This window comes from Pseudorca crassidens, chromosome 5 (genome assembly GCF_039906515.1).
Source record: "Pseudorca crassidens isolate mPseCra1 chromosome 5, mPseCra1.hap1, whole genome shotgun sequence".
NCBI lineage: Eukaryota > Metazoa > Chordata > Mammalia > Artiodactyla > Delphinidae > Pseudorca > Pseudorca crassidens.
Window position 1 is genome coordinate 63,034,659 of NC_090300.1, and position 26,955 is coordinate 63,061,613.

General features: G+C 38.1%; 1 long non-coding RNA gene across 8 annotated transcripts in view; it reads right to left on the reverse strand.

Moving 5' to 3' along the window:
* The window catches only part of LOC137224941 (uncharacterized), a 367,121-nt gene that overhangs the window by 43,801 nt on the left and 296,365 nt on the right, over positions 1-26,955 (reverse strand). The gene's annotated exons all lie outside the window — the stretch shown is intronic.

The window sequence follows — 26,955 nt, forward strand, 5'->3', positions numbered from 1 at the left end:
GTGCTAAATAAAGCCCATGATACCAAGCTTAGTTTTAACACCTAACCTAATTGTAGTTTCGACCTTCACCAGAAATGTAATCTTAATCAACCATTCTGGAATTTTCTGGTCAGCATCAGTAAGGTAATCTGTCACATGGACCCTCTCTATCCCACCCCTGGCCCACCAGGGGAAGAAGAGGCAATCTGCATGATAAAACCCATGCAGTCCCTTCCTCCCCAAAAGACAATGTCCTGGCCCAAAAGAACTGTTTCTTATCTTTTGCTAATGACTTCCTTGCCCCACCCTTCTTTCTATAAAAACCTTCCATTTTATATAACTCCTTGGAGCACCCCTGTTGTTGCTAGATGGGATGCTGCCCAATTCATGAATCACTGAATAAAGCCAATTAAATCTTCAAATTTATTCAGTTTAAGTTTTTTAACAACATTCTGTGGGCAGCACCACTGATGGCCCAAGAACATGCTCACTAAGGATGGGCAGAGGGTAGAATAAAACCTTTTTAAAACAGTCACGCAGCATTAACAGATAAGGAGAGAGGAGTGTGGAAACAGAAAGATGCACAGAGCTGTGAAGGCTACAGCTTACATGGAGACAGCCTGAGAAGTTCTGGAATGAGAAAGGAAATTTCTCAGGCAGTGGTTTTATACTTAGAAGGCAGCACACTTCTCTGCCCAGGGACACTCCCCCATTATACTCCTGTTCAATATGGCAGGCAAATTTAAGACATTCTGCTCATACTCTTCATTCCAGGTGTTCAATGAGAGAAGGCTGCTCATTTTAAGTCCTCTGTGATCTTGTCAACTCAGGCTAATTCCAAGGACCTTCAAACTGTGGCACATACTTCAGTTGCTTCCATTAGTGCTCCTCCATATTTTAAAAACTCAATCATACCCAACCTTCTCTCTGTAACAGGGTTTGTTCCATGATGGAAACGAGGGAGGGGATAATACAATTACGATAATCTTTGCAGCATTCACCTGTGTTTTCATGGAGTTTTCTCCTACTTGTGATGAACTTGCATTCTAGTGTGTGCCTACTCTCTCCATATAATGATCAAGAATACCCTCTCTTACTCTCAAAGTGTCCCTTTTTGGAACAATATGTAATTTGGTCATCATAGTCATATTTTGTAAAATGAATTTGCAATTTATTTGAACATATTATATAACTTATACTGGTTTTCCTATGCCATACCTTCAATCCAAAAAACACATTTACTGAGTGTTTGCTGCATATATAATATTATTTTAGAAGTTGTAATCCTAAGGTGGAAATATGGTTCCTCTTGCCCAAAAGTTCATTATCATGATGAAAAGACAGACAATGAAAGAAAAAAAAATCAACACTGCTGTAAAGTAGAATGATATGAGTTATAAGCAAGGAGGAAGAGAGGATCCTTAGAATTGGGGAGTTTTAAAGGATAAGACTTGAGCAGGCATCCCAGGCAGAGATAGTAAATGACAATAATAACACTAACAGCAAAAGCAACAATAGCAGTTACAATTTATAAATGCCTACTATTTTCCAGGAATAATGAAGATTGCTTTAGAGATATTATTTCTAATCATATCTAAGTTAATCAAATCTGATTAAGTCATAATTTCTATTAAGTCTAATCTATATTATTGATGTTAGAATCCACACAGAGCATATGGCTAGAAAGTTTAGGAGATGTCTTGCTATGGAGGACCTTGAACACCCAGTTGAACACACAGAGTAGTTGAAATTTCAACCTACAGGCAGCAGAAGCCATCTCATATTTGGATTTGAAGTGGGAATACGATCAGATGCTAGTGGTGGAAGGGTGGTGAGAGGGGAAGGAGATGGAGGACTCTCTAGGAGGCTATATTTATGTCATAGATATAATGACGGATTGAAGTAGGTGAGGGGTAATAGAAACTAGGAGACAAATTTGAGACCAATTGCAAAAATGATATTAAGGTGATTTTCAATTTAATAAGATATGAGATTTTCTTTTTTGTCTTAATAAACTCCAGTAAATTTCTAATTTAAGATAAACTGGTGGCATGTGTGGAGGAATGGGTTGTTGTATTTGAAATTGCTCTGCATCTTTCTCCCTTTTCCCCCTTCATTCCTGTTTAGCGCATTATGTTTTAAATTACCTTTAACTCACTAGAAAAGTTTGGTAACTTTCAAGAAGAGTTAGTTGCTCTTTGTAAATTATTCATCTCTGGGGTGTGTGTGTGTGTGTGTGTGTGTGTGTGTGTGTGTGTGTGTGTGTTTAAATCACTTTAAACCTTGTGCAATATCATGTAAATGATATTGCGGAACAAGCTGTCAAAAATGGATTTGATCACTGGAAAATTTAAAAAGTAAAATAATTGCAGAGAAAAGAGAATCTGGTTTAAGAGTGAATCTGTGCATGGCAAGGTGATATTAATGATCACCAACAGTAGGACATTTATTTTGAATTGTTTTTCTGGCTTTGGTGTTGGCCAGTGTTCACCAATTCATATTCTCTCAACTGGTTGCTTGATTAGGATTGCTGCATTAGGATCAAAGCCCTCACTTTAATCTCTTTGGCAATATTTTCATAACGAAAGAAACAAGGGCTAAACTGGAATAAGTTCAGGCTCAAGAATGACAAAAATGTGATCTATATTAACAACTGAATCATTAGGATGCCATTTACCCTATTAATGCTGAAACTAAAAAAATTTTATTCCAAGAGTTTGTCTTTAAGTTAAATATTAGACTTTTCAAAATGTATATTCTGTCTTAAAATTATCTATAAATTCAAAGTTGACATCCAAGTTCATGCCAGTAATGCAGCTATTCATATTCTATCATTCATAAAAGAAGTTATATCTTACTGTGAAGTGTTCATGAAGAATGTCTCCAATTTCCTGTATCAGCTGCAAACAAGAGTCTAAGCTCTAATAATTTATGATGAGTCCCTTTGACTTATGGGTTCACCTCAAATTGAAAATAGATTCCTAAATCATTTCATTTAAAAAGTGGCTATTTCCTACGACACTGTTTCAAAATGTATTGTCTGTCAGCTCAAGGATCCTTTAACATTTTCTCAAAGTTCGTATTAGTTGGACCATTTCTATAATATTGTTCACTTAGAAATACCCACACAAGGAACTTCTCTAAGGTTTCTCTTTCAGTCATGCTTTTCTCTTAATTCTACATTCTCTGTTCCTCACCAGAGGTATCAGAAATCTAAGCTTTTAGTGAAAAGAAAATGACATTGCCATCTGGAATACATTTGACTAATATCTCTGGAGAATGGGAATTTCAGAAGAGCCTTTTCTTTCTTGTAAATAATTTTTCCTATTTTCCTTTACAAATTAATGACAATAGTTTAAAAAAAGAATTTATTCAAATTTGTATAATACTTTATGCTTCACAGTACCACTTTTACAAACATTATCTCACTTGATCCTTAAAAGAAACTCTAATGGAAGTGGGGTAGGTATTATTGTTTTGCCTATTTAAAGGTGGGAAAACCGAGGCTCAGAAAGATAAAGATCACTTAAGGAGCAGGTGGTGGAGCTGGGATTTGCACCTTGGTCTGAGTCCATATCTGGCGTGGCTGACACTCTATCCCAAAGACAATGTTTCTGCCAATACCAAGGAATAACAGGAGACTCCTAAATAGGCTACAGGAGTTCTCTAGCAACTGAACATTGTACAAAAAAAGGAAGAACTTTCTTACCTTGCTAGTAACTGCTGACTTGTATACTGTAACATTGTCCAGGCAGCCCTGGTACTTGGCACAGATGGTGAGATCTGTACCTAGGCAGGGCAGAGCATTTATCCATCAGCAGAGAACAGTAGGAGCAGGGTAGTAAAACCTGGGGCCAGGTGAGGGAGGCTTATTTATAAGGGCTCCACAGCAGGGGAGCATGTTACCTTATTTAGTGAGATGGTACATGCCGAGCCCGTCTTCTCCCCAGGGTTCACATGCTTCCCAGGAATGTAAGTAATGTCACGTTCAAGTACTGACCATCATGCCTAGCTCAGAACCGCCACTCCTCTCCAGTCGCTAGGTCCTTCCTTCTTTCCTTCCTGCCTCCCTTCCTGACTTTCTTCATTCATTTATTTATTGAGGTATAATTGACATCAAGACCCATTCCTGACTTGAGCAAACCACGCCCAAATCCTCTTTCCTTTTGATGGATTTGGCAATTTGAATTCCATCTGGTCATCTCTTCCAGGAGACACTGTTTAAATGCTTTATTTTCCTATGTCAGTCATCAGCTGATGGAAATATAAAAACGAGAGTGCAGTTTAGCTAGCTCAACCCACCAACCACATCTAATTTTTAGCTTTGGCCCAACCAGGACACCCTTGACATTTAGAAGTTGCATTATCAAATAATACTAAATTAAGGATCTGACACAGAGGACCATGTACACCATTTTTCAAATTTTTACAAGATTCATAGATTTGCTTTGGAACTTGTACCCAGATTTGAGGGAAGTTTATGTAGAGCTAGTAGGACTTTGGAGCCAGTGAGAGCCAAATATTTCTCTTTCAGAAGTTTATAAGAATAAATATAGCAAAGAAATTCTCCCCTCTCCTCCCAAAACACTCTTCCCACTTTTCTAAGAGTAAGTCAAGAGCATGGATAGGGTTTTATATTTCTTATTATTTCTAGTTCTAGGTCACCTAATTCTCAATACATATGTTCAGTACATATTTCTTAAATAAATTAATTTTTTATTACTATAAATACCTTTTTTCCCCTCCAAATTACTGACTTGCTAAAGTAGGGGAAGCTGAAGTACTATAAAAAATTCCAATGTTATTTCCTTAACTGAAGTTAATGCTGCATAACCTAGACTCTCAGATATAAACAACTTTGGAGGTTGGAGTCCATTATTAACAGTAATGCTACCTTCTATCAAAGTGTGTGGTTGCAGCCTAGTTCTATTGCAAATTGGTGGTAGAAACATCTAGCTATTTAATAAAAATTGGTGCTCCCTCTTTCTTAGTGGAGAGTCATAGTTGAGAAGCAGCTGCCCAGCTAGTGATTAATCTACTCACGCCTTGCATTTGGGTTGGGCTATAGAAAAAGTTTTTATCAAAGGAAAGAGAGCAGAAGTGCTGTGAGTCACTTCCAGGCAAGGCTGTTAAGAAGAAAACACCTGAGAGGACAGTGGACCTTCGTAATGGAATAGCTTAAGTCCTTGAATCTCCTTGTAGAAGAAAACTGCCTTCCAAACAGGAACATACACATTACACTTTTAGATGAGCATAGAATAACCTTATAATGTGCTGAGCCGTTTAAATTTTGGTATTTGTTTGTTGAAGAGCTAGAGTTACATTGCTTCTATGTATCATTTGGAATCAATGTGACTAAAAATTTAAAAATTAGCCATGCAACAATTTCAGGTATCCTTTTTTTAAATTATAAATTTATTTACTTATTTATTTATTTTTATTTTTGGCTACGTTGGGTCTTCGTTGCTGGACGTGGGCTTTCTCTAGTTGCGGCGAGCGTTGTGGTGCACGGGCTTCTCATTGCGGTGGTTTCTCTTGTTGCAGAGCATGGACTCTAGGTGCGCGGGCTTCACTAGTCATGATACGTGGGCTCAGTAGTTGTGGCACGTGGGCTCAGTTGCTATGTGGCATGTGGGATCTTCCTGGACCAGGACTTGAACCCACATCCCCTGCATTGGCAGGCAGATTCTTAACCACTGTGCCACTAGGGAAGCCCAATTTTAGGTACCCTTGAGTGCAGCGCTAAGGGAATCCCTGATACAGCAGGGAGAATATATAAACAGGCTAGGGCAACAGGGATAGAAGGTACCTAAAGGAATCTCTCAAAGTTGTGAAAGAACAGAAGGAAGAGAATTTGATTCAAAAAATATGAGCGAGTTGCTTAGTAAGAACTTTGTCTTTCCACAGATCTTTACTGTTTATGAAACATGATGGTGAGTGTAGCATGGACTTGACCACTAGGTTTTGTTTTTTTATCAAAGATGTTTAAGTATTTAGTGACACTTTTTTCCTCCAAATGGAAATATATTCTAATTTTAAAGAAACAGCAAAAATAAGATTCTCTATACAAAATTTTAAATCTGACCTCATTTAAACTCATCTATTGTATAAAGTGAAGATTATCTAATACTATATATTCACTGGTAATTTGCATATATGACTTAAGGTATTTAAATAGCTATATTAGTTATTTCTGTGTCCTGAATGTTCTGAAGAAATTCATTTCAAAGAGTATTATTGCTATTAATGTTTTCTTGCTAGAAAAGCTTAAGGCCTCTCTTGTGAAGCTGTAATATATTACAAGAAGTCTTCCATAATGCAATTCAAAAGGCCCAGTTATTTCCATGGGACAGCAACCATTGTTCACAGTCCCGAAGAAATTTTTCTTCCCAACAATTTTACTTATGATAGAACCATCATTTCTCTCAGAGTGACCCAATACAGTCAGAGCTAGTTTGGTGAAAGAACATTTTAAAAATTATGGCCCCAAATTTTAGTAAAAAAAATGACACTTCTCAGATTTTTGCCCAAGTTTAAAACTGTGTATCTTTGATTTTGCGTTCCTTCCAGTTATAATAATTTCCTGAGGCCAAATAAATGTGGACTTGTGTGCTGAATGTCAGCTGAGTTGTAGAAAGTTGCTGGTAATTCACTTCTTAAAATATTATACATTATTTTTCACTTCTTCTAGAATACTGACTGGGCCTAAATCCTCTTTATTCATCCTGCTATTAGCTGGAGGCTGATACAGGGTTATATTATGAAGTTTAAAATAACATAGCACACAGAGTGAAATCAGTGTTGTTGAAGACAACAAATAATGCACATATTAATTCGGTTATTATGATTTTCATTTTCATTTTGCCTATCATCCAATTATTGTCACATTTTGCTTCAATTTCAATCCCATTGTGATTTGTTCAGTAACTCTTTTGTTGATACTCTTTTCGGGCGTCTCACTGTTGTGGCCTCTCCCGTTGCAGAGCACAGCCTCTGGACGCGCAGGCCCAGCGGCCATGGCTCACGGGCCCAGCCACTCCGCGGCATGTGGGATCTTCCCGGACCAGGGTACGAACCCATGTCCCCTGCATCGGCAAGCGGACTCTCAACCACTGCGCCACCAGGGACGCCCGATTCTGAATTTTTGCAATAAGCTCGAATCAGAATTCATCCTGTGGTGATATGATACATTCTGTCGGGAGCTGTGCTCTTTCCTTTCAGGCCTGCAGGCAGAAACACCCACACCAAGAGAGCTCAGCACCCAGCAGTCCAGAGGATTTCCCTCTGGACAGTGTAGATGCCCTTCTTTCTCCTCCCTCTGCATTTCTCCAATGACTTCGACTCATTTGAAACTAGATTTAGGGGCATGCCAGACAACCGCCTAGGATGTTAGTCTTTAAGGACTACTAGGGCAGCAACAGGATAAATTAGAAACAGGTGCCTGTTAACTCAGGTTTCCACCCGCAGTAGACTAGCAAAATGCAAACTGGTATTACTTTTACCAAGAGGACATACAAACAATCCTGCTTAATGTGCCTATCTATTCTGTTGAATATTCTGAGGAACCTGAAATCAGCAATCATAGCTGACATATCTTAAATAAAGGAATGGCACAAGGTTATTTAGGGTGAACACATGACATATTTTATTATCCAAATGTTGAATGCTTTAATATAGTTCATAGAAAGTTTTCTGGTTAAGAAAATTGACAAAGAAAATAGAAGAGAGAACCAGGATGACAGAAAAGGAGGAAATGCTTTTCTTCTTTTTCCTCTTTAGAAGACTGAATCTGCTTCAATCAGTAGAAGTGAGTTTAGTATGTTACCTTTTTTGGTGTGTAATTTTTGTTAATAGAAAATCAGTTTCTCCTCATCTCTAGTAAATAAATGTTGAATAAGTAGTTGAATCTTGTTGGTTTGAGGGAAACAACATATTAATATGTCTCAGTCCAGTCCTGAAGCATTTCTGGCAATGGGTTCTCCATTTTTATGGGGGTCGCTGTTGTATAGACCTGACTCACTTTTGCTCCCTGATTTCAAACCATATTCATCCTGAAGCTTGAGAATATACACTTTGGTGCTTGGTCTTTACTACTGTATGTGCTCACTGTTTGAATGACATGAGCAATAGGAACATCAGCAGGATTGTTACAGTAAAGAAATGATGCCCAGTGGGGGTAACAGGTAGACTCAAAAGAGACAATGGTACCCAGTGGACACAGAGGACAGGATATGCCCACCCAGTATCAGCAACCTGCAGATATTCTGATGTTCAACAGGAGGTGAAGAGACATCTTCCCTCAGTTTTCCAGGCAAAGGAGACCAAAACAGCATGTGAAAATTATTATTGGGTTTGGTTGCAAATTAGAAAAAAACTCAACTAACAGTAGTTTCAACAAATAGTAGTGTATTTCTTACACGCCAAGAATATGGCATGAAAGCTAGCTGCTGCACTGGTTCAGCCACTCAACAATGACATCGAGGACTCAGGTTTTTCCAGCTTCATGTTCTGCCATTCTTAGCAATTTAGCTTTCATCCTCATGTTCATAGCTCATGATTGCTATATGGCTGCTGCTGTTTAGACATCTAATTTACCTCCAAGCCAGGAAGAATGAAAAAGTGAAAGTGACCATGACAGAGCGTGCCTCTTTTTTTTTTTTTTTTTTTTTTTTTTTGCGGTACGTGGGCCTCTCCCTGTTGTGGCCTCTCCCGTTGCGGAGCACAGGCTCCGGACGCGCAGGCTCAGCGGCCATGGCTCACGGGCCCAGCCGCTCCGCGGGATGTGGAATCTTCCCAGACCGGGGCACAAACCCGTGTCCCCTGCATCGGCAGGCAGACTCTCAACCACTGCGCCACCGGGGATGCCCGTGCCTCTTTTTATTGAGAAAGAAAAAGCTTTCCTAGAACCACCCGAAAACAAATTTATTCTTGGGTCTCATGGACCACAGCAGTGTCAGAAGACCACCTCTGGCAAAGCTGGGACCAGGCCAGCCATAATTGGCTTAGACTAATCAACTATCCATCCCCGAGACTGAGTACACTGCCATCCCGCACAGTCAGGATTCTTTTAGCCTTGAAGATGAAAATTGGAGTAAGTAATTAAAAGTCTGCCACGGGCTTCCCTCGTGGCGCAGTGGTTGAGAGTCTGCCTGCCGATGCAGGGGACACGGGTTCGTGCCCCGGTCCGGGAAGATCCCACATGCCGCGGAGCAGCTGGGACCGTGAGCCATGGCCGCTGAGCCTGCGCATCCGGAGCCTGTGCTCCGCAACAGGAGAGGCCACAACAGTGAGAGGCCCGCGTACCGCAAAAAAAAAAAGAGTCTGCCACTGCCAGTTGTCATGGGATGAGAGGTAAGTGGGAAGCAAAAGGGGAAATAAGCAGTGGCTATCATCTCATACCTCAAGACCTATCTCTGAGCACACACAGAAGTTATCCACTGGAAGTATCCTAGGGAAAATATGTGGACAAGGTGAAAAACTTCTAGACCACGAGTAATCCTATAATATAGGTTGGGCAAGACTCCTGAATAGTTCTTACCAGTAGTGCATCATATATTAAACTCAGGCTGTAGTGGAGAAGATACAAACAAAAACCATTTTACATGACTTTAAGAGAAGAGGCTTTAATTTTATCCATGGCAGGGGTGATAGTCACATTTCCTCCTTCCCACCACACCACTGTCCCCTCCTGAGAATTTTCAGTTTCACTTTGGTTTGAACTTCAGATTCAAAGACTGCTGATAATTTTAGGATATTCAGTAGAGTATTCATTCTTTTGAGGGTTTGGGCTATTTGGGGATCAACAAAAAGAGGAAAGATCTATTCATTCCATTTGTAAATTTGTGATAGGAAGTACCAAATTAAGAGGATAAAGAGCCAGCCTGGTTTTTTTTTTTCTCCTAATATCAGAGTCACTATCTATAAATACATTTTTCATAGCTTGCAATGAGTAACAAAAAGAATGGATATTTTGAGTTTCTAATTTTCTAGGATAGGTACATTCTTTCATTGTTATTTGAGGATGCATGTTAGTAAAATTGAAAGTTTTTCTGGAATATGATCTTTTTGATCATGAATAGTTGTACTAATCAGCAAGATTTTAGTTTTACTTTTATCTTCTACTGCCTCAGTTTCCTGCTGTTTTGAAGTATATTAGCAGGGACCCTTTCTATTGCAAATTATATTAGTACTATTTATAGTTCAAGTGCAAGGAAAAAAATAATTTATTGCTTCACATAAATGAAAGATCCATGGCTTGATCCAGGGTTTATCTCTATTCTTCTCTGTTTTATATTATGTTTTGACTTCATTTTCTCCTCCTTCAGATGGCCACTTCCATGTAGCTAAAGAAGATGGGAGAAAGCAGCTCTAGTTTATGGTATTCTCATAGATCTTGATCTGAAAGGAAGAAAGTCCTACTCTCTCCCAATGTTCTTGTATCACATAACAGGGAAGGCGCTGATTGGCCCTGTTTGCACTATGAATCCACCACTGAAGGAGGGAGATAGATACGCTATTTTTATTGAATGAATCTGGATATTGAGCTTGGACCTGTGGGTAAGGGCAGGTGGTTGTGTTCAATCCACCTAAGCTATATGAAAAGGATGAGTTTCCCAAAGTGAAGGGGATTGGGTTCAATCTACCCAACCCCTATAAAAGGTGGGAGTTTCTCAAAGGAAAGGGTTAGGATTAAGGTTAGGGATAGGGTTAGATTAAAAACAAAGCAAAACAGTAATAGCAACAGATGACTGCTCCTGGAGCAAATCAATATTTCATGGAATCTAATGCCTAAAAATAAAAAGGTATTGTTTATCTTTTGCCTACATTGAAGAAAATATAATTGCAATCGTTATCAGGAAGTACTAGAAAAACTTTGAAGACATAAAAGACTCTCATTAATTTAGATCAGTTTAGTATAATAATAATATCTACTAGCACTGAATGTCACTCTGGGCTGAGCATTCTATTAGTCATACTTTTTACTTCTGTAATCCTTAAGGCAGTTATATTTTTCTAATGAGGAAGTTGAGTCTTATAGAGGTTGAATAAGTTGCTTAAAGTCATGCAGGTACCTAGTGGCAGAGAGATCTTCTGGCTTTAAACATACTCTTTACAATAAGATTCATTATCATGAACTGGTCGAAATCTGTTCATGTTGTCTGAGATGTTCTCAAACATCCTGAAATTGTTCTGTTGCTTTCAAGGGTATCAGCTAACAGCTAAAAAAATGTTACTTAGCAGAAGTCTTTGGTCTCCCTCCTTATTCTATAAATTTTATTTTATATTTACAATTTATAAATTTAATAAATATATGAGAATGAGTGGTAACCACCATATGAATTGCTTTTCTCTAAATTAATACTTAACTATTTGTTTCCTTGAATAATTTAAACATTCTTGCCTACAAGATTAAATTGTACCATCTTTGACACATATTTGTTAAGCTTGAGCTCAGTCCTTGTTTATATTTTCACAAATTTGAAATTAGTGGAAAGAAAATTAATGTTTTTTTCTCTATTAATAAGGCCAAAAATAAGCCAACTTCCTTCTATTAGGATGTGTACAGTGAAGCATTAGTAGAGTCTTGAGGGGAAATACTTGAAAAGATCCAAAATGAAATAATAAATTAATTTAAAAGAGTTCAGTATTAATCTGTAAGACATTCTGCTGTTTTTCAGAGCTTCTTCTTTCAGTTCATCATTCAACAATCAACAAACATATTTTGCTAGTTGTGTGCCAGGCATTGGTACAAGAGTTGGGAAATCAACAAGGAAAAATACGGGTTTCCTTGACTTCAAGAAACTTAGAGTCTAGTCTGAGAGACAGATGAGTAGACACATAACTGAACAGAGGCTGAGGTACACACAATAAGCTATGGGGATCCACAGAAAAGGCTCCTAAGACAACTTAGGTGATCAGGATTGCGTTGGAAAAGCAATCACAAAGCTTCTGGGGAAGCTTGGTTCCTGAAGTGAGTTGTGAAGGATAAATATAAGCAGCATATGATAAGAGGGGATGGAGACAGAAAGGGTTCCAAACAGAATAGGCAGTGTGTACTAGGTCCACATCACCAAGAGGAGAGGCAGATGGAGGAAGGGGTGGGAGGGATATATTTAGAAATCTAGAAATAGTTCAGTATAATTTGGGGTGGAATGTGGTAGGGAGACAAGTGGGGATTGATAGGAAAGAAGTATTTGAGTTCCATCCCACCAATACGAGTAGGTAGTTTTGAACCTCATTTGCCTATAAGTAGAGAGATTCTACCATCTAAAGAAACAGGAGGCAGCACAACATGCAATCCAAGAGGCAAGGTTCCAAGAACAGCCAAAGTCAATAACAAGAGGACACTAGCCAATGTCAGGAGATGCGCAAAGCTGTAACTGGGGAAAGGAAATGAACGAAAACTGGGGGAAGAAAGTTATGGGAATAAGAAAGGCATAAAAGGAACAGCTGGTGGAGCATTCTAACCAAGAGTACCAAATAGCTCCTTGATTTATTTTTCCTTTGGAGGCCCACAGACTCTTAAAATTCTGTCTTTCACCTGATAAAATACACAGAAGATACACATACTTGGCTACCAATATGGAGAATGGCTGTCAACTACAACCAGGAAGGATTACAGGATCTCACTCCTCCAAAGGTGAACAGTGCTCTAAACAAGGCTGAGGGCAGGGAAAGGCAGAGCTATTTTAGACTCCTTAGCCTTCTCCTCTCTGACAAGAAATTGTGTTAGTACCCTTGGAAGGCTATAAATAGCATTCTCTAATGAAGAAGGAAAAAAAGACAGAATCACACATTTCCCTGCTGTACTTAGGGAAACACAATGCTAATGCCCCTGGATATAAACAGAACTCTCAGAAATAAAAAGTACTTCCTTGTTTATGGGAGACTGTGAAAGAGACTCATACACTGTTAAGATTATGGTCATGTTTACCACTAGTAGATTAAATCTTAAGAGGATTTTATTGATATAGGAATAGCCTAACACATAAAGAAAATATGTGGGAAATACGTCTGAAAATGAGCACTTCCAGATATGTTCCATGCCATTGTTCTACTCATATGACTTGTTCCAGAAACATATTTAAGCCAGTCATAGGAAATTACAGCCACTCCCTCCTGGATTGGCCCAAACCACCTTCTAGTTCTTTAGCAAGGTTACTGATGAACTGGTACTCAACCCAGGCCCATCTTTCTCTGAAAACACAAATGGATATGGTCCCCTGGGTTGATATCCTTGATGCTCTTTCTTGGATGTGATTTTGGTACTTGCTGCCAGTCTTGCATACCCCACTGCTGATGAGAGGGTAAATGATGACCTCGACACGAATTTATTCTGGATAAGCATAACCCTTTCCTCCTCCCCTCCTTCCTCAAGAGGAAGATTACACAATCCGATATGACTAAAGGTGTCCGGTTTGACCATGAGGCAGTTAAAAAGTTGGTATTAATAGACAAAATGACTACAGAGAGTCCCTGATTCTCAAAAAAAAGTCCCTGGCCCTATACCTTCAAAAGTGCATTGTCCATGTTAGTCTCCCATTGGTTACAAACAACAAAGAAAGTGAGTAAACTTTCTGGGCGGGCGGGAAAAGCATTCCGTATTCTCTTTCAAGGTATGTAGATAAGGTGTGAAAAGAGTTCTTACACAGTACAAAATACATTAACCATAAAAGGAAAAAAATATACGAATTGAACTACATTAAAATTAAGAATTTCTGTTCATCAGATGACACCGTGAAGAGAGAGAAAAAGACAAGTCACACACTGGGAGAAGATACAACTGTAACTGGCAAAGAGCTAGTATCTAGAATGTATAAAATACTCTCACAATTCAATAAGTAAAAGCATAAATGATGAAATAAAAAATGGACAAGACACTTGAACTAACATTTCACTAAAAAAGATATACAAGATATTCAACTTAATTAGGCATCAGAGAAATGTAAACTAAAACCAGATGAGACACCATCACACACCTTCCTGAGGGCTCAAATTAAAAGGACTGATAATAACATGTGTTGGTGAGGATGAAGTGCAGATACATACACTGCTGATAAGAACAAAAATCATACAACCACTTTAGAATGCTATTTGGTAGTCTCTGTTAGTATATTATGAATATAAGCACACTGTATGGTCTAGCAATTTCACTCCTAGACATACATCCAACAGAAATGCACACATATGCACACCAAAAACCATATATAAGTATGTCTATAGCAGCATTATTTGTAATCTCCAGAGTTTATAAAAAATAATGTGAATTTAGAAATTGTGGTATATTTATAATGGTTAATTGGACAAATATTATGTTGAGAAGAAAAAAAGCCAGATACAAAACAATAATACAAAAAATAAGGGGGAAAAGTTGTCTATGGTATAAATTAGGATGAGGGACTTCCCTGGTGGTTCAGTGATTAAGAATTAGTGCTCTCACTGCCAGGGCCCTGGGTTCGATCCCTGGTTGGGGAAGTAAATTCCCTCAAGCTGCGTGGCACAGTCAAAAAAAAAAAAAAAAGAAAGAAAGAAATTAGGATAATGATTGCTATGTTATGAGTGAATATGAGAAGATATGAGTGAGGCTTCTGGGGTGCTGGTAATATTTTGTGACTAGGTGGTGCTTACATGTGGTGATTATTTTGTGATAACTCATCTAGCTATGTACTTATTTGTATTTTTTTCTGTATATATATAGTACTTCACTTAAAAAAAAAAGTTTAAGAAGTGCATGTAAGTAGCTTGACCCTCAGTTATTATTTAAATAATTCCTTGGACTTCTGCCATCCAATGCTCACTTGCCAAATACGGTTGTGTCGGCAGTGCTGACAGAACTAGAGCAGGAGAGAGGATCCCTACATAGTTTGGCCCGAAGCTAGTTGGGACTCTTTGACCTTCGGGGGGAAGGTGATGGTTAACTGTCAAATTAACATCTATATTTTTAAACTTTAACTTATAAAAAGGGAAATATGGCTTAATTATATCCCTAATGAAATGTCATGCAATGTCTTGGTAAGGACATGGATGTTGAATCTATGTAAAATGAAAATTGCCTGACACTGTTAAAATACATATAATTTTGCTTGTGGCATAGAAAGTGCCACAGTTTCCCAGAACTAAGTAGATAAAGAATGTGTGTGATATCAGGGAAATAACTGGGCCCTGGTGGGATTGATCTATGGACAAGGCAATCAGTCTGTTTCCTAAGATAATTTTCATGTCTCCAAGGTAACATCACATGTTTAGCATAGCAAAAATATAAACAGATTGTTCTAGTTTACAGATGAGACATTTAAAAAGCTTAAATTGCCATCTACTTATTTAGTTATGAAATCATAAATTATTAGATAAAAAGGCTGAATTCAGAAGCTATGTATCACCTTCAGGGTCAAGTCATACTGCTCAGCGTGGAATATAAGTTTCATCATGATTTGCTTCTTGCAAACTTCTCCATCTTCCCACCTTCATCTCAGCCCACTCCATCCTCTCTTGACCCACTGCATACTCCAGTAGTTGCTAACTACTTCTAATTACTGAATATTTGCTCTTCCAAACTTCGAGACTTTGTGCATGCTCTTAACTCTGTACTGAAAAGCCCTTCCCTTAACTATCTGCCTGGAAATTTTGTATTCATCCTTTAAAAACTTCCTCAGTCTCAGAGATTAAACACTCCTCACTCTATTCTAACTGCAAACCATTTCTGTTTCCATTACTGATCTTATGATACTATTTTTTTCCTTCTCTCCTTTGATATTTAGAATTCCTTGAAGATATGGGTTACATTTTATGCATCTCTATACACCAACTCCTGTTGTTCCAACATCTGGAGCATGGATAATGCTAAAGGAATATTTACTGAATGGAATTGAAAACAATTTGCTCTTTCACAAGCAATTTGCGAAAGAAGAAATTCAAATGGCCAATAAGCATATTAGGAAATCCCCAATCTCATTATTATTTAAACAACTGAAAGTTGAAATAATATACATTATTTTCTTCCTTACAGTTAAACACCTAAAAATATTATAATACTTGGGCTATTGCTGATGCACTCAGTTTGTTACCTCTTATCAAGTGCTTTTAAAAAGTTTATAAAATTTGACCTGTACCAAAAAAAAAAAAAAAAGGGGGGACTTCCCTGGTGGTCCAATGGTTAAGACTCCACACTTCCAGTGCAGGGGGCACGAGTTCAATCCCTGGTCGGGGAACTAAGATCCTACGTGCCGTGCAGTGCGGTCAAAAAAAAACCAAACAAACTTTGACCTGTAAATATATTACTAGATGTCCATTCTCATGAAACAATCCAACAATGTGTATATATTTATACACTAATATATATTTACAGTGTTATTTATAATAAAGAAAATGGAATATAAGCAAAGGGCCCAAAATTAAGGGAATAATTTAATCCCCTTAAATAATTGTGATACATCTCTATTGCTGAAAAGAAACACTTGTGCTAAACTCCATGACAGCAAACCAAAGCTTAATTGCAGTTTCAGCCACGCCCAGGAACATGACCTTTACCAGATAATCTGGAATTAGCTGATCAGCACTATTGAGGTAATCTGCCTGAGGGACCCCTGCCCTTCCCCTAAAGGAAGGTCACTTTGCCTGAAATAATCCTTTCTTTTGTTTATGACTTCCTTGTCCCACCCTCTTTGTGCCCTTAAAAACCTTCCAGTTTGTACAGCTCCTCAGAGCTCCTTTCTACTTTCTTGATGGGATGCTGCTTGATTCATTGAATAAAGTCAATTAGATCTTTAAATTTACTTGGTTGGATTTTGTTTTTTAACAGTGGAAAATGGTGCTTTACAGTGTGTTTAATGACATGGAAAATGTGTATAATATAAAGTTACCCCCCCAAAACGAGATACCAAAATGCATATGTATATACAGTATCATTTCAATTGCATAAAGAAAACTTTTGGTTAAAAGATTAAAGGAAAAATACACCAAAAAGATAGCTGTGGTGCTATCTTTGAAGTTAAGAAAAATATTTTTGCTTTCATAAACTTTCCTCTAGTTCCTAAATTCCTGTAACAGTCTGGAGAAAAAAGAATTCCCCTCAATTATGCTTCTTATATATAAATTAAAAACAAAACAAAATCATTTTTAATTTGAATAAACTCTAGATAGGGCATGCCTAATTATTAAAAATTCTAAAACACAGAAAATATTTTAAAATCATTTTTTATTACTGTCCAATGATCAGATAACTTGAATTGATCACTAAGAGGTGGAGCATTTCCCAGAGAAGGGAAGAATGTGAATCATCAAATATTTCTGAATCTGGAACCAGGTGGTGGGACAAACTCTCTCACATATTTCCTTAGTTATCTGCCATGGAAATACTACAGAGCAGATATCATTATTCACAGAATCACTCTAGTATATGACAAAGTCAGATTTTGATTCCAGGGCTATCTGCTAAAAAAGTATCATTCATTCTATTGCAATTAACACTCTAAGCAAAATAAGAGTTCACAGCCTGCTTTAATGAAGAGATAAAAATTATTTTTAGTGAGTCATACAATTTGTTTACTTAAAGCTTTTTATTAAATAGATTGAATTTGCTTCCTGACTCATAATTTATGCAAACCTTTTCATCAAGGGAAACCCTACTAGACGATGAATGCCTTGAAAGTAGGGACCACCTTACAAGCACTGTGAGTATGTTTTCCTCAGCCCAGCCTACGGTCAGAAGCACCTGTAGGGATTCAGTAAGTATCTGATGAATTAAATTAATCAGACCCTTCAGCAGGAACTTAAATCTTTCCAAGACAAAGTTACCCCAAATTTCAAATTAGGTCAAATTATAAAAATGAGGTGTTATTGTTTCATGCACACTTTTGTGAGCACCATTCTTAACCCTGACTGCAAGTTTTACTGTCAAGAGATAGGTCTCCCTTAAGATTTTAGTGCAGTGATTAAAACCCTCTCTTTCAAGATCTATGAAAAATTACAACACCCTATTTTAGGAGCAAGGATTAAGGGCTATTGACTTTAGTCTCTTCTAGAAACACTTGTTCCCTGATTTTTGTGGTCATTACTACAAACTCTCTCTTGTCAGGGGACCTCAAAGTGACTGAGATTTCAGAGAAACAATTCTTGACAAATATGAGCTTTGAGAACTGCCCCCTTTTGGTCAGCTTTGGGTTCTGTGCTGCTTTTGATGAAGGTTACTGAAATTAAAGACGCGCCAAAGATAAGACTTGGTAGCCAAATTCTCTTCAGACTCATTAGTTTCTTTATCTTTCTAGGAAAGCAATGCTTTGAGGAATATTTGTAAATGGGGAAGGGGGAAAAAGATGTCCTGAGCTCCTACTATGAATCAGGCATTGTATATACATTATTGCATTTGGAATCACAAAATTCCTATGAAGTAGGTATCCTTCATATTGCAGATGAAGAAAGCAAAAGTTAAAATAATCACTCAAGGACTCACAGCTAATAAAAGATTGAACAGAGTTTCTGAATTGTTTCTTTGCTGTCATATATACTCTCTGCCCTCTCTCTGGCTCGCTGTCTATTAGCAGAAACTATATTTCCCAGGTTCCTTTGTTGTGCCTTTTGGATGTATTCAGCCAAGGGGTAGGAGGGTAGGGACCTGGTGGAGAGGAAACTAAGTCCCCAGAGTTTATGAATAACTCTTTATCCAAAACTATATTCCCTTTCTTGTCCCGCCTCTGTTCCCCTCAGGATTGAGAAGTATTGAAGAAAAGGGGGGACTGAAACCAAGCAGGAACCTGTGAGGCCTTCCCAGGTACAAACACCCCTGTGCCTCCCTCCTCCCCCGCTTCTTGTTTGACCTTCCCTGAGATCCAAAGAGCAGACTCAAGCAGTTAATGATTAGGACAATAGAGCCACAGGACTCCTAGTTCCAACTGAAGAGATACAGATAACAATCTGATGCATATCTTTGAGTTGTTCTGCAGAAACTAAGACCCCCACCCACTGGAGGATGGTGCCTACATGTTGCCTGCAAACACACGGACCCCAGACTGGTTGGAACCAGAAGATTGATGATTAAGATTCCCCAAATATCACTCTGTTACCTCACCATCAACCAATCAGAAGGATGTCCATGAACTGATTAGGCACCCTGCAACTCTCACCCCTAAATTGTTTTTAAAAACCCTTCCCTAAGAGCCATCAGCATCTTCTGAGCATTAGCTGCCTATTCTCCTTGCTTGGTGCCCTGCAAATAAACACCATATTTTCCTTCACCACAGCCTGGTGTCAGTAGATTGGCTTTGCTGCATGTTGGGTGAGTGAACCCAAGTTCGGTTCAGTAACAGAGACTAGGAGGCCACAGAAAAGTAGACAGGATAGTCCTACTCCTTGCTTTGCCTAGGCTAACCTTTCCAGAAGCAGCTCCAGCTCCTTGGTGGCTCCAGGTCTAATGGGTCTAGCTATAGCTCTAGCTCCCATTAGATGGCCTCAGTTTGGGGCTCTGATAATCCACCTCCTCCCTGCCGCTTTAGTCTTAGGGGTTGCTGCTTCTTGTTCTTGCAAATCTCTGACTTGCCTGCCCTGCCCCCTTTCCCATCAGCTTCTCAGCCCTTTCATCAACTGTATAAACAATATTCTGCATGAAAACTCTAGCATTAAAAAAAAAAGAAGGAAGGAAGGAAGGAAGGGAAGGAGGGAGGGAGGGAGGAAGGAAAGAAGGGAGGGAGGGAGGGAGGAAAGAAGGAAGGAAGGAAGGAAGGAAGGAAGGAAGGGAGGGAGGAAGGGAGGGAGGAAGGGAGGAAGGGAGGAAAGGAGGAAACACCTGGATTGGTTTCTCTGCACTTAATTCATCCTTGACTGATAAAGATTCAAATTTGAATCTGTTTGATCCCCTTGCATGACCAACAGAAAGGTGATTTTTTTTAAGATAATGAGTGGTCGCACATTAACATGTAACAAGAATTTCTGTCTCTGACTCCATTTCATATATCCCAAGACTATTCAATGTCTTGTCACTATTTAAAACTATTTTTAAATAGTTTTTTTTAAACATCTTTATTGGGGTGTAATTGCTTTACAATGGTGTGTTAGTTTCTGCTTTATATGTAACTGGAAACTATTACTGACGCAGCTATGTTCAAGATGTTTGTATATAAGTTAGTTACTGAAGTGTGGGCTGGATTTTGGCAGAGAAACATATGGAGCCCAAAAAGTATACCACGTAACCATGGATTTTAATGTTTTATTAAAACTCATTTCCCTTTGTCCACCAGTCCTGCAATTTGTCAAACTGTCAGATGCTGAACTTGAAACTTTTGCTACATGTTTTTAAAAAGGAGACTGAACATTCTCAATTGTCTAACCCACAAGCAATCTAAACTATGTTCTCCAGGCTTTAGAATGCTTTCAGGCAAGTGAAGATGCTCCTTTTCCTGAACTGTATATTATAACCAATTTGTTGAATGAGCCAAACTCAGGAGTGTGCCAGTAGAAACCAACCTATTTTTCTTCCCTTTTTCTTCAAGCCATTCAACAACCTGGTTTCCCCTCACGATTAGGATAATATGTCCCCCAAGTCCCATAGCTTCTTAGTTAATTTATGTGCATGGTGTAAGATAATGGTTCAGTTTCATCCTTTTGCATGTGGATATTCACTCTTATATGATACACAGATACTTCCTTTGTTTTCATATTAAAAAGCCCACTCAATGCACCCCAAGCCTAATTAATCACAAAATCCTTCCATTAATTAATTTAACAACTATTTACCAAACACCTATTTACCTGGTAGTATTCTAGGTTCTGTAGTTATAGCAGTAAATAAATCAGACAGAAAACCTTCCTCTCATGCAGTTCATGTTCTGGTGGGAAGATAGACAATACACACATGAAAAGTAAGCAAAATATAGAGCATGCTAATGATAAGTGCTAAGAGGGCTGAATTTTATTGATAGATAGGTTGATGATGATAAGGGGGGCTTTTCAAAGTTTTCAATACCTCACTCCCAGTTGATGACCTTGCTTTCTATTTGCCTGAGAAAATTGAAGAAATCAGGCAATAACTTTTACAAACTCTCATCACTGCATCAACCCACCTATCAACGTCTATGCCCATATACTCTGCCTTCTCTCCTGTTAATTTGGAAGAACTATCAACAGTCCTAGATAAATACAACCCCTCCACTTGTGCACCAGATCCAATCCCCTCTTGCTGACTCGAGAACACTGCTTAGTCCCTCTCCTCTCTCTTTCCTGTGTCATCAATTTTCTCTTGCTCAGTGGCATGCAAACATCTCTCATCTTAAAAATCCTCTTAGCGTCCATTTCTGCCTCCAGCAACCACCCCATTTTCTTTTAGAGCAAAACCCTTTCCTTCTCTATACTCTCTACCCTCAATGACTCTTCCCCTGTTCTCTTTAGAGTCTGTTCAAATTAGGCTTTTCTTCCCACCCCTTCACTGATATTGAAAGGTCACCAACAATCTCCATGTTGCTAAATACAGTGGTTATTCGTCCACCCTCATCTTGCTTCTTCTTCACCACCATTTTACAAAGGCCATCAGTCCAGCTCACTGAAACACATTCTTCACTTGACTTCCAGGACACACTAGCCTGGTTTTCCTTCCCTATTTCTGGAAGCACCTTCTTAATCTCCTTTATGTTTTCTCCTCATCAACCCATCATCTAAACACTGGAAGGCCCCATGTCTCAGTCTCTGAACCTCCCTTTTTTTCTATCTAGCCTAGGCTAGGTCTCATCTAGCCTCCCACTAATATCCAGAAGACTCCAAAATCCATATCTCCAGCCTTAAATTTTATTGTATTTTATTTATTTTGGGGGAAGTAAATTTTTCTCACTTTTACTTATACTTTCCCCAGATTTATTTAAATATAATTGACAAATAAAATTGCATAAATTTAAGGTATACAACATAATGATTTGATATACGCATATTGTGAAATGACCACCAGAATAAAATTAGTTAACACATTCATCACCTTACATAGTTACCTTTCTCTGTGTATATGGTGAGATCATTTAAGATTTACTCTTATTAGATTTCAAGTATACAATATAGTATTATTAACTATAGTCACCAGGCTGTACATTAGATCCCCAGAACTTATTCATCTTATAACTGAATGCTTACACCCTTTGACCAACATCTTCCCATTTCCCTCAGCCCCCAGACCCTGTCAACAACCATTCTATACTCTGTTTCTATAAGTTTGATTTTTTTTTTAGATTCCACATATAAATGACATCATACAGAATTTGTCCTTCTCTGTCTGTCTTATTTCACTTAACATAATGCCTTCAAGTTTCATCCATATTGTTGCTAGTAGCTGGATTTCCTTCCTTTTTATGGCCTTTTAGTTTGATGGAGTCCTACTTATTTATTTTTGCTATAAGACCCACGTCAAGATTTTTCCCTATGTTTGCTTCCACTTCTATGGTTTCAGTCCTTAATGTATTTTTAGTTAATTTATGTGCATGGTGTAAGATAATGGTTCAGTTTCATTCTTTTGCATGTGGATATTCAGTTTTCCCAACACCATTTATTTATTCTGAAGATTTATTTATTTATTTATTTTTAATTTTTTAAAATTTATTTTTTTTGCCATTGAAATTAACATACCTTTTGATCCCTTAATTCCATTTGTGGCATTAAAATAATAATGTAAATTTTATTTATTTATTTATTTATTTATTTATAACATCATTATTGGAGTATAATTGCTTTACAATGGTGTGTTAGTTTCTGCTTTATAACAAAGTGAATCAGCTATATTTATACATTTATCCCCATATCCCCTCCCTCTTGTGTCTCCCTCCCACCCTCCCTTTCCCACCCCTCTAGGTGGGCACAAAGCACTGAGCTGATCTCCCTGTACTATGCAGCTGCTTCCCACTAGCTATTTTACATTTGGTAGTGTATACGTGTCAATGTCACTCTCTCACTTCGTCCCAGCTTACCTTTCCCCCTCCCTGTGTCCTCAAGTCCATTCTCTATGTCTGTGTCTTTATTCCTGTCCTGTCCCTAGGTTCTTCAAAACCACTTTTTTTTTTTTTTTTAGATTTCATATATATGTGTTAGCATATGGTATTTGTTTTTCTCTTTCTGACTTACTTCACGCTGTATGACAGTCTCTAGGTCCATCCACCTCATTATAAATAACTCAGTTTCGTTTCTTTTTATGCCTCAGGAATATTCCATTGTATATATGTGTCACATTTTATTCATCCATTCATCTGTCGATGGACACTTAGGTTGCTTCCATGTCCTGGCTATTATAAACAGAGTTACAATGAACATTGTGGTACATGATTCTTTTTTTTTTTTTTCCGCACGCGGGCCTCTCACTGTTGTGGCCTCTCCCGTTGCGGAGCACAGGCTCCGGACACGCAGGCTCAGCGGCCATGGCTCACGGGCCTAGCCGCTCCACGGCATGTGGGATCCTCCTGGACCGGGGCACGAACCCGTGTTCCCTGCATAGGCAGGCGAACTCCCAACCACTGCGCCACCAGGGAAGCCCGATTCTTTTTGAATTATGGTTTTCTCAGGGTATATGCCTGGTAGTGGAATTGCTGGGTCATATGGTAGTTCTATTTTCAGTGTTTTAAGGAAACTCCATACTGTTCTCCATAGTGGCTGTATCACTTTACATTCCCACCAAGGGTGCAAGAGAGTTCCCTTTTCTCCACACCCTCTCCAGCATTTATGGTTTGTAGATTTTTTGATGATGGCCATTCTGACTGGTGTGAGGTGATACCTCATTGTAGTTTTGATTTGCATTTCTCTAATGATTAGTGATGTTGAGCCTCCTTTCATGTGTTTGTTGGCAATCTGTATATCTTCTTTGGAGAAATGTCTATTTAGGTCTTCTGCCCATTTTGGATTGGGTTGTTTATTGTTTTTGATTTTGAGCTGCATGAGCTGCTTGTAAATTTTGGAGATTAATCCTTTGTCAGTTGCTTCATTTGCAAATATTTTCTCCCATTCTGAGTGTTGTCTTTTTGTCCTGTTTATGTTTTCCTTTGCTGTGCAAAAGCTTCTTTTAAGTTTCATTAGGTCCCATTTGCTTATTTTTGTTTTTATTTCTCTTCCTCTAGCAGGTGGGTCAAAAAGGATCTTGCTGTGATTTATGTCATAGAGTGTTCTGTCTATGTTTTCCTCTAAGAGTTTTATAGTGTCTGGCCTTACATTTAGGTCTTTAGTCCATTTTGAGTTTATTTTTGTGTATGGCCAACACCATTTATTGAAGATAAACTCCTTTCTCCATTGTGAGTTCCTGACACCCTTTCAAAGATGTTGACCATACATGCATGGGTTTATTTCTGGGCTCTCTATTCTGTTCCATTGGTCTACGTTTCTGCTTTTAGGCCCATCCAATATTGTTTTGACACAGACTTTCCTTGACTCATGATGGGGTTACTTCCTAAATAACTTTTCCCAATACTATTTTCGTTGTAAGTTGAAAATATTGTTAATTGAAAATGATTTAACACACCTAACCTTCCAAACATCATAACTTAATCTAACCTATCTTAAATGTGCTCAGAACACTTACATTAGCCTACATGGGCAAAATCATCTAACACAAAACCTATTTAATAATAAGGTGTTCAATATCTCATGCAATTTAGTGAATACTATACTGAAAGTGAAAAACAGAATGGTTGTATGGGTACAGAGTGGCTGTAACTGTATTGGTTGTTTACCCTGATGATCAAGTGGCTGACTGGGAGCTGCCCAGCATCACGAGAGAGTATCCTACTACATTTTGCTAGCCTGGGAAAAGATCAAATTTCAAAGTTCAAAGTATGGTTTCTACTGAATGCATATTGCTTTCACACCATTGTAAAGCTGAAAAATCCCAAGTCAGACCATGGTAAGTCAGAGACATTTTTTCTATGGCTTTGTAATATAGTTTGAAATTAGGAAGTGAGATACCACCAAGCTCTGTTTTTCTTTCTCAAGATTGTTTTGGTTATTCAGGATCTTTTTTGGTTCCATGCAAATTTAGGGTTTTTTTTCTATTTCTGTGAAAAATTCCTTTGGAATTTTTATTATGCAGTGCATTGAATCTGTAGATGGCTTTGGGCAGTGTGGACATTTTAATAATATTAATTCTTCTAATCCATGAACATGGGATATCTTTCCATTTTTGTTTCTTCTTCCATTTCTTTCATCAGTGTCTTATAGATTTCAATGTAGAGATTTTTCACCTCCTTGGTTAAATTTATTCCTAAGTATTTTATTGTTTTTGATTCTATTGTAAATGGGATTTTTAAAAACTTCTTTTTCAGATAGTTTGTTGTTAGTATATAGAAACACAACTGATTTTTGCATGTTGATTTTGTGTCCTGTAGCTTTACTGAATTTGTTTATTAGTTCTAGCAGTTTTCTGTGTAGTCTTTAGGACTTCATATGTATAATAAGATCATGTTATCTGCAAAGAGAGACAATTTAACCTCTTTGTTTCCAATTTGTATGCCTTTTATTTATTTCTCTTGCTTAAATGCTCTGACTAGGACTTTCAGTACTCTGCTGAATAGAAGTGGTGAGAGTGGGCACCCTTTAGCCTTGAATTTTATATTCATAAATCCAACTCCCTATTCAACATCTTCACCCAAATTCCCAATTGACATCTCAAAATTAACATGTCTACCTCAGAGTTCCCTTTTCCATCCCAAAATGTTCCAATTAAAGTTTTCCTCTCACCTTAGTGTAGGCCTCCTTGAGAGGAGGAAATGATACAGTTGGCATATTTTCTTTCCTCATTCTACTTCCTCCCCACTCTCCAGTTCCACTCCAGGATTGAACAAGGGAGGGAGGAGAGGAAAAGTGGCGGGAAAGACTCTCCCTGACTATCATGTATCTCTTGCTCTGTAATCCGAAAATTTAGTACAGTATTTTATAATACATTTTCAAAAAGAAAATGAATTAGGGGATAGAAGATGAGAAACAGAGGAACCAGCCAATAAGTTATTGCCACAATTCATGTGAGAAATAATGGTAGCCCAAACTAAGGAATAGTCATAGGAAGGGAAAAAAGTGGACAGGATGGTGAAGTTTTCAGGCAGTAAATTAGTCAGAAGTTGATGGCTGATTGGAAGTAACGAGTGGAGTGGGAAAAGTCAGAATGATTTTTAGATTCTAACTTTGGAGTCTGGGTGGATACTAGTGACACTGAGATACAGAATACACGGAAAGCACAAAGTTTTGGAGAAACAGGAATAAATGGTTCAATTTCAGTAATATTGCAAGCTCATGTCTAATTGATACAAGAAGAAACTGGAGAAAGTGTTCATGTAATTCAAATACAGACGATAATTTTTCAAAATATGAAAGAGAGTATGTCTGCACAATAACATGGTTTGAGGGCCTGAACTTTGCATTGAACCAAACTAAGGACCATCAAATATAGAGTACCTCCGTTTCCTACTCCTGATGGAAGAAACACACTTGAAACAAAAAAACACACCATTATAATCATTATATAGCTGCGGGGAAAAGGAAATGGGCTGCTTGGCATAGTATTTTGCTGTAGAAATAAAGATGTGGGTGGTCTGCCCATGATCACAACCTTTTAAGACCTACATTGGGTTTAATGCCTTTCTGTAATCCAAGCCCTTGCATAAACCTGCCATCTTTTCCTTATAAATCCTACCCACTCCAATCCCAACCCCCACAACTTACTTCCAAAGAAAATGGTATGTATTTAGGGCAGTCAGTGAATAATAGCAAAAGTAATACCAGTGAGTCTTCCTGACAACAGCAGTTTTGGAGGCTTTAGGGCCAGTGAAGCCACAGGGAAGCTGAGCTGGAGACAGCTTTGGATAATGAATCATTATCAAAAGTGTGAGCTAAATTCTGATTGCAGAATCCTTATTACTGTGATGTTATAACAATCCAAAAAGAACACAGCTGGATTCTCAGATGACAGGTGGAGCTTACAATTTCTGGCTGAAGACAGTTCAATTTTTCAGTTATAAATTGAGCAAATTTGATGTGGAC